Source organism: Arachis hypogaea, chromosome 19 (genome assembly GCF_003086295.3).
Source record: "Arachis hypogaea cultivar Tifrunner chromosome 19, arahy.Tifrunner.gnm2.J5K5, whole genome shotgun sequence".
Classification (NCBI taxonomy): Eukaryota; Viridiplantae; Streptophyta; class Magnoliopsida; order Fabales; family Fabaceae; genus Arachis; species Arachis hypogaea.
In genome coordinates, this window is record NC_092054.1 from 54725610 (window position 1) to 54731683 (window position 6074).

Sequence of the window (6074 nt, forward strand, 5' to 3'; positions counted from 1 at the left end):
ATACAAGAGTTACTTTTATTTTTAATTGATTCCTTTGAGTTTTATTTATCATGTCTTTCTTTAATTCCCTTTTCTATGTTATGTGTTCCATAATCACAATGAGCGAGTAGTTCCCTAACTTGATGGGGAGAATACTCAAAAGAGAGATTGTAATTGGATTTATTGTTGGATGGCTCTCTAGTCACTAACGCCAATCCTTCCAAGTAAGCGGATTGGGACTTGTGAGTAGAAACATCATTCTAACTTATTTGACTTTCTCTTATTTAGTAAGGGATAACTAAACAGAACGACCTTCAATTATCAATTAATCTTGAGAGTACTGCAACAAGAATAGGGCTTCCAACTAATCTACTCCCAGTCAAGGCTTTTATTTAAATTACTTAATTTCCCCAATTTAATTTCCTGTTTATTCAACTCAAACTCTTTCTAAAAATATCTGATTAATAAAATAGCATACCTTTCTGCAACTTATTGGGAGACGACCTGGGATTCATACTCCCAGTATTTTAAATTTTAATTTTTGTGACAACCTTTCTAAATTGATAAGCGGATTTCTGGTTGGTTAAGAACTATACTTGCAACGCACAACTTATATCAATTCTTAATTAGCCAATTTCCGCCACGTCAATTTTTGGCGCCGTTGCCGAGAAGTTGCAATAGAGTGCTAAAGTTATTGATTGGATTTTATTTATTTGCATTTTATTTTATCTTGCTACTATGAGCTGCTTGTTTCTTTCGTTAGATGACGCGTTCACTTCCTAATCCAAACTTGCCAGTATTCGATCCTGAGATTGAAAGAACTATTTCACGAATAAGGCAAGCTCGGCGTCGGTTAGTCCTCTCTGAGGGCAGATCTGAAACGTCACTTGAGAAAACCAGCCCCCGTTCTACTGATTTGGTTGATTTACGTACAGGTAACATGGCAGCAGCTAGGAGAGTTACTATCCAGGAGGCTGAAGCCCCTGATTTTGCAATGCAACCATTTCAAGCACATCACCCAGCGGTGGCTACAGACTTTGAAATAAAGACCGTACTGCTCAATTTGATGCCCAAGTTTCATGGCTTGCCTGCTCAAGAGCCTATCAAGCACCTGAGAGATTTTCAAGCAGCCTGTTCTACCGTTAGGCGTGATGGTGCAGATGAAACTTCAATTTTGCTGAAAGCTTTTCCGTTTTCTCTTGAGGGGAAGGCAAGAGAGTGGTACTACACTCAACCAGCAGCAACTGTATCCAACTGGGATACACTGAGAAGAGAACTCTTGGAAAAATTCTTTCCAGCTGAAGTTACTGATAAACTGAGGAAAGACATTTCCATGATTGTTTAGGATGAATCTGAGACTCTCTATGAATACTGGGAGCGCTTCAATTATCTTCTAAAAGCATGCCCCCACCATATGATTGACAAGATAGTATTACTCAGTTACGTCACACAAGGTATGAGGCCCCAAGATAAGACTACATTGAAAAGTGCTAGCAATGGGTCTATCAAAAAGTACAAGACCACTGATGAGGCATGGCAATTGATCAGTGACTTAGCTGAATCTACTGGGAATCATAGGCAAAAACAAGGCCGTTTAAAAGCCGTTGCAGAAGTATCCTCTAGCAGAGAGACTGCTGCTCTAACTCAGAGTATCTATGAAATGACCAACTTGCTGAAGCAGATGCAATTGAATCAACAACAAGTTCAGCAAGCTCAACCTTCTCCACCACAACAAAACCAACAGTTAGTCCCACAGAGAGTTTGTGGAATCTGTGTTGATTATAGCCACTATACTAATGAGTGTTCACAACTCCAACAGGAAGACAACACCGTAGCAGCCACTCATAACTTCTATGACCGCCCCAACCAAGGGTACAATCAAGGTGGCAATTACAACCATGGATGGCAGGACAATTCTAACCAGAATTGGAGGGACAACAACAACAGAAGAGGTAGAGACAATCAGGGAAATCAGAGGTGGAATAATAACAACAACAGAAAGCAGAACCAGAACCAGCCTTACAGAGCACCTCACCTAAGACAATCCCAAGGACCACAGAATACCCAACAGCAGACCTCTCAAATTACTTATCCTTCCTCATCTTCTAATGATGATTTACTACAATCTATCGATCGGAGACAACAGACCATGGAAAATAACATTAATGCCACTCTAAATGGTCTGAAGGCTACTTTACAAGCTCTTGTCTTTGATGACAAGTCATCTTAGCCTAGTTTCACTAGCCTTTTTCTTTTGTTTTCAATTGAATTATGCACTTTCTTGAGCCATAAGCAAGCCAATTGGGTAGATTTTCATGCTTCCTTTGATTTAATCAACCATGTATGAATTCATGCTATTTCATGAGGTTTTATGCTATAATTGTCACATATTATGAAAGAATGAATATCTCATGATTTTGAGCATAGCTTTGATGTGTTTGGTTGATTAATGATAGGTGAAGAAAGCTTGGAGAAAGGTTGAAGCAAGAAGGAATGGCTAGGAGGAAGAGAGGACAAAAAGTTTGAGCAAAAGTTTGCCTCAAACTTTAGCTCAAACTTTTGGAATAAGTGAAAATGAACCAGGGAGCAAAAAGCTGGACCAAAAGTTTGCCTCAAACTTTTGTGCAAACTTTTGTGCAAAAAGCTGGACCAAAAGTTTGCCTCAAACTTTTTGGCAAACTTTTGGCATCACAAATCAACACCCTGGAGAGCAAAAGTTTGCGCCAACGTTAGCCTCAAACTTTTTGGCAAACGTTGGCGCATGAACAACACACCCTGGAGAGCAAAAGTTTGCGCCAACGTTTGCCTCTAACTTTTTGGCAAACGTTGGCGCCATGAGTGTGCAAGGGTAGGCCAACGGTTGGAGCAAAAGTTTGACCCCAAACTTTTTCCCCAACGTTGGTATCAGCAAAAGAGGGTGGCTGATGTGAAAAGTTGGAGTAAAAGTTTGCCTCAAACTTTTACTGAAACTTTTACTCAAGCTTTCATGATTCCAAACCTGGTTCAATTCGGTTCTTCTCCAAACTCCAAGAGCAATCAACCAAGGCCTCTATCAACCCAATTCCATCAAGAGAAAAGGCCCAATTGAAGGCTTGAAGACCATTTGAAGAAAGTGTATAAATAGCATAGGATTTAAGTTTTTCGGGGAGCTTTCCCTTTTAGTTTTCATAGAGAGTTTTCGGAGAGCTTTTGGGTGTGGAGTGAATTTTAATTTCTAAGTCTCGGGGAAGGAGAATTGAATTCCCTTCCTCTTATTTTTCTTGCTTTCAATCTCAATTACAATTGTCTTGGATCTTGGGTTGGAGAATTGAAGGAAATCTGTTTCAATCTCATCCTGAGACCTCTTTGTTTCTTTACTGCACAATTGAATTTAAATTTCTGTTAACTGCTTCTTCATCTACTTTCTTTGCAATTTACATTTTCTTTGCAATTACTCTTGTTGGATCTAGGAAGGCATTGAGATCTAGACTTGGTTATCTAGTCTCTTGGGTCCTGAGATCTGAATTGTCATTTTACATTCTCTGTTTACTGCTTTCAAGCTCATTTACATTTCTGTTTCAAGATCTGATTCAATCTAATTCATCTTCCACTCTTATATTTGTTGCAATTTTACTTTTCCTTGTTTAAATTCTGCAAATCCAATTCCCAATTCCCTTTACAATTCAAGCCATTTACATTTCTTGCAATTTAAGATTCTGCAAGTTACATTTCTTGCGTTCTAAGTTTCTGCTATTTAATTTCTTGTTCTTTAAGATTCAGCACTTTAAATTTCAGTTCTCTTTACTTTCATGCAATTTACCCACTCCCTTTACTTTCTCTGCAATTTAAATTCTGCAAATCACAAATCTCTCAACCAAATCTTGATTTGCTTGACTAAATCAACCACTAAGCTAAAATTGCTCAATCCTTCAATCCCTGTGGGATCGACCTCATTCCCGTGAGTTATTATTACTTGATGCGACCCGGTGCACTTGCCGGTTAGTTTTGGGTGTTTTGGAGAAATTCGTTTTTCCACAAAAATACTCATCAGTCTCACAGATTGGATCAATGAATAACTCCAATAACCAGCCTTTGAGCTCCAGCGGAATTCCCTCTCAACCATTTCCCAATCCCAAGGGTGACATTAATGCCATCACCCTAAGGTCCGGAACCATACTGCAGGAGAGGAATCAGGAGGAGCCAAGCCTACCAGAACACGCCTCAGCTGAAGAGGTAGTGGAAATAGAAGATGTTGAAGAGGAAGAGGACACACAGGGCATAGCTGAAAAAGAAGAAGTTCAACCACAGGAGGAAGCACCACAGGGCGCAGATACGGCAGAAGACACCACTCCTATTCCATTTCCACAACTTGCAAGGAAGCCTAGGAAGCAGCTGGAACCTGATCCCAAAATGGTAGAGATATTCAAAAAGGTTGAGGTAACTGTTCCTCTTTTTGATGTTATTCAACAGGTACCTAAATATGCAAAGTTTCTAAAAGATTTATGTATACATAAAGACAAAATTAATGAATTAGAAACTATTCCTTTAGGTAGTTCCATATCTGCTTTAATGGGAGGTTTACCAGAAAAGTGTAGTGACCCAGGTCCTTGTATAGTTAATTGTACTATTGGTGGTGTGATAATTTCTGACTGCATGTGTGATTTAGGAGCATGTGTGAGTATAATGCCTTTGTCTATATATGATATTTTGAGGCTCTCTCCCTTAAAAAGGTCGGCAGCTCGTTTTATGTTAGCAGATAAGAGCATTATTACAGTGGTTGGAGTTGCTGAAGATGTATTAGTGGGCATTAAGGGACTCACATTCCCCACTGATTTTTATATTCTGGAGATGCCCCAAAATGACTCAGAGAAGCCATCATCAATCTTACTTGGAAGACCTTTCCTGAAGACATCAAAGTTCAAATTGGATGCTTTTTCAGGAACATACTCTTTTGAAATAGATGGCCGATTAGTAAGTTTCAACCTGACCATGATCAGAAGTTAGAATTAAAACCCCTTCCTCCACACCTCAAATATGCTTACCTTGAGGACAAGCAACAGTGTCCAGTTATCATGGCAAGGGAACTCACTTCTCAACAAGAAGAGCAGTTACTTAGTGTGCTGAAGAAGCACAAGAAGGCAATTGGGTGGAGTTTGGCAGATATAGTAGGCATCAACCCTCAAGTATGTGAGCACAGAATATTTTTAGAAGAGGGAGCAAGGCCCGTTCGTCAACCCCAGAGAAGACTGAACCCCACTATCTTAGAGGTTGTCAAAAAGGAAGTGACCAGACTACTGAAGGCAGATATCATCTATCCCATCTCAGACAGTGAATGGGTAAGCCCAGTACAAGTAGTACCAAAGAAGTCTGGAGTCACTACAGTGAAGAATGAGCATGGAGAGCTCATAGCAACCAGAGTACAGAACGCTTGGAGGGTCTGCATTGACTACAGACGCCTCAACCAAGCAACCTGTAAGGATCACTATCCTCTTCTATTCATTGATCAAATGCTGGATCGCTTGTCAGGTAAATCACATTATTGTTTTCTAGATGGTTACACAGGTTATTTCCATATTCATATAGCTCCTGAGGATCAGGAAAAGACTACTTTTACATGTCCTTTTGGGACTTATGCTTACAAGAGGATGCCCTTTGGCTTGTGCAATGCACCAGCTACCTTCCAAAGGTGCATGATGAGTCTTTTCTCTGATCTTATTGAGGACTGTATGGAAGTTTTTATGGATGATTTTAGTGTTTATGGCAATTCCTTTACCCTTTGCTTAGATGGATTATCTAGAGTATTAGATAGATGTGTTAGTACAAACCTTGTATTAAATTTTGAAAAATGTCACTTTATGGTTAAACAAGGGATTGTACTAGGACATGTTGTGTCTAATACTGGCATTTCTGTAGATCCAGCAAAGGTGGATGTTATTTCTAATTTACCTTACCCCTCTTCTGTGAGGGAAGTCCACTCGTTCCTTGGCCATGCAGGTTTTTACAGGAGATTCATTAAGGACTTCAGTAAGGTAGCACTTCCCTTATCCAGACTACTGCAGAAGGATATTGAGTTCGAGTTCAGTGAAGATTGCAAACAAGCGTTTGATAAGCTGAAG

General features: G+C 39.7%; 1 non-coding gene across 1 annotated transcript; it reads right to left on the reverse strand.

Moving 5' to 3' along the window:
* Positions 1–1291: 1291 nt before the first annotated feature.
* Positions 1292–1399, reverse strand: LOC112781400 (small nucleolar RNA R71). The gene has a single exon (XR_003192178.1). It is a non-coding gene; the product is annotated as a small nucleolar RNA R71 (small nucleolar RNA).
* Between the last annotated feature and the right edge of the window lie 4675 nt (positions 1400–6074).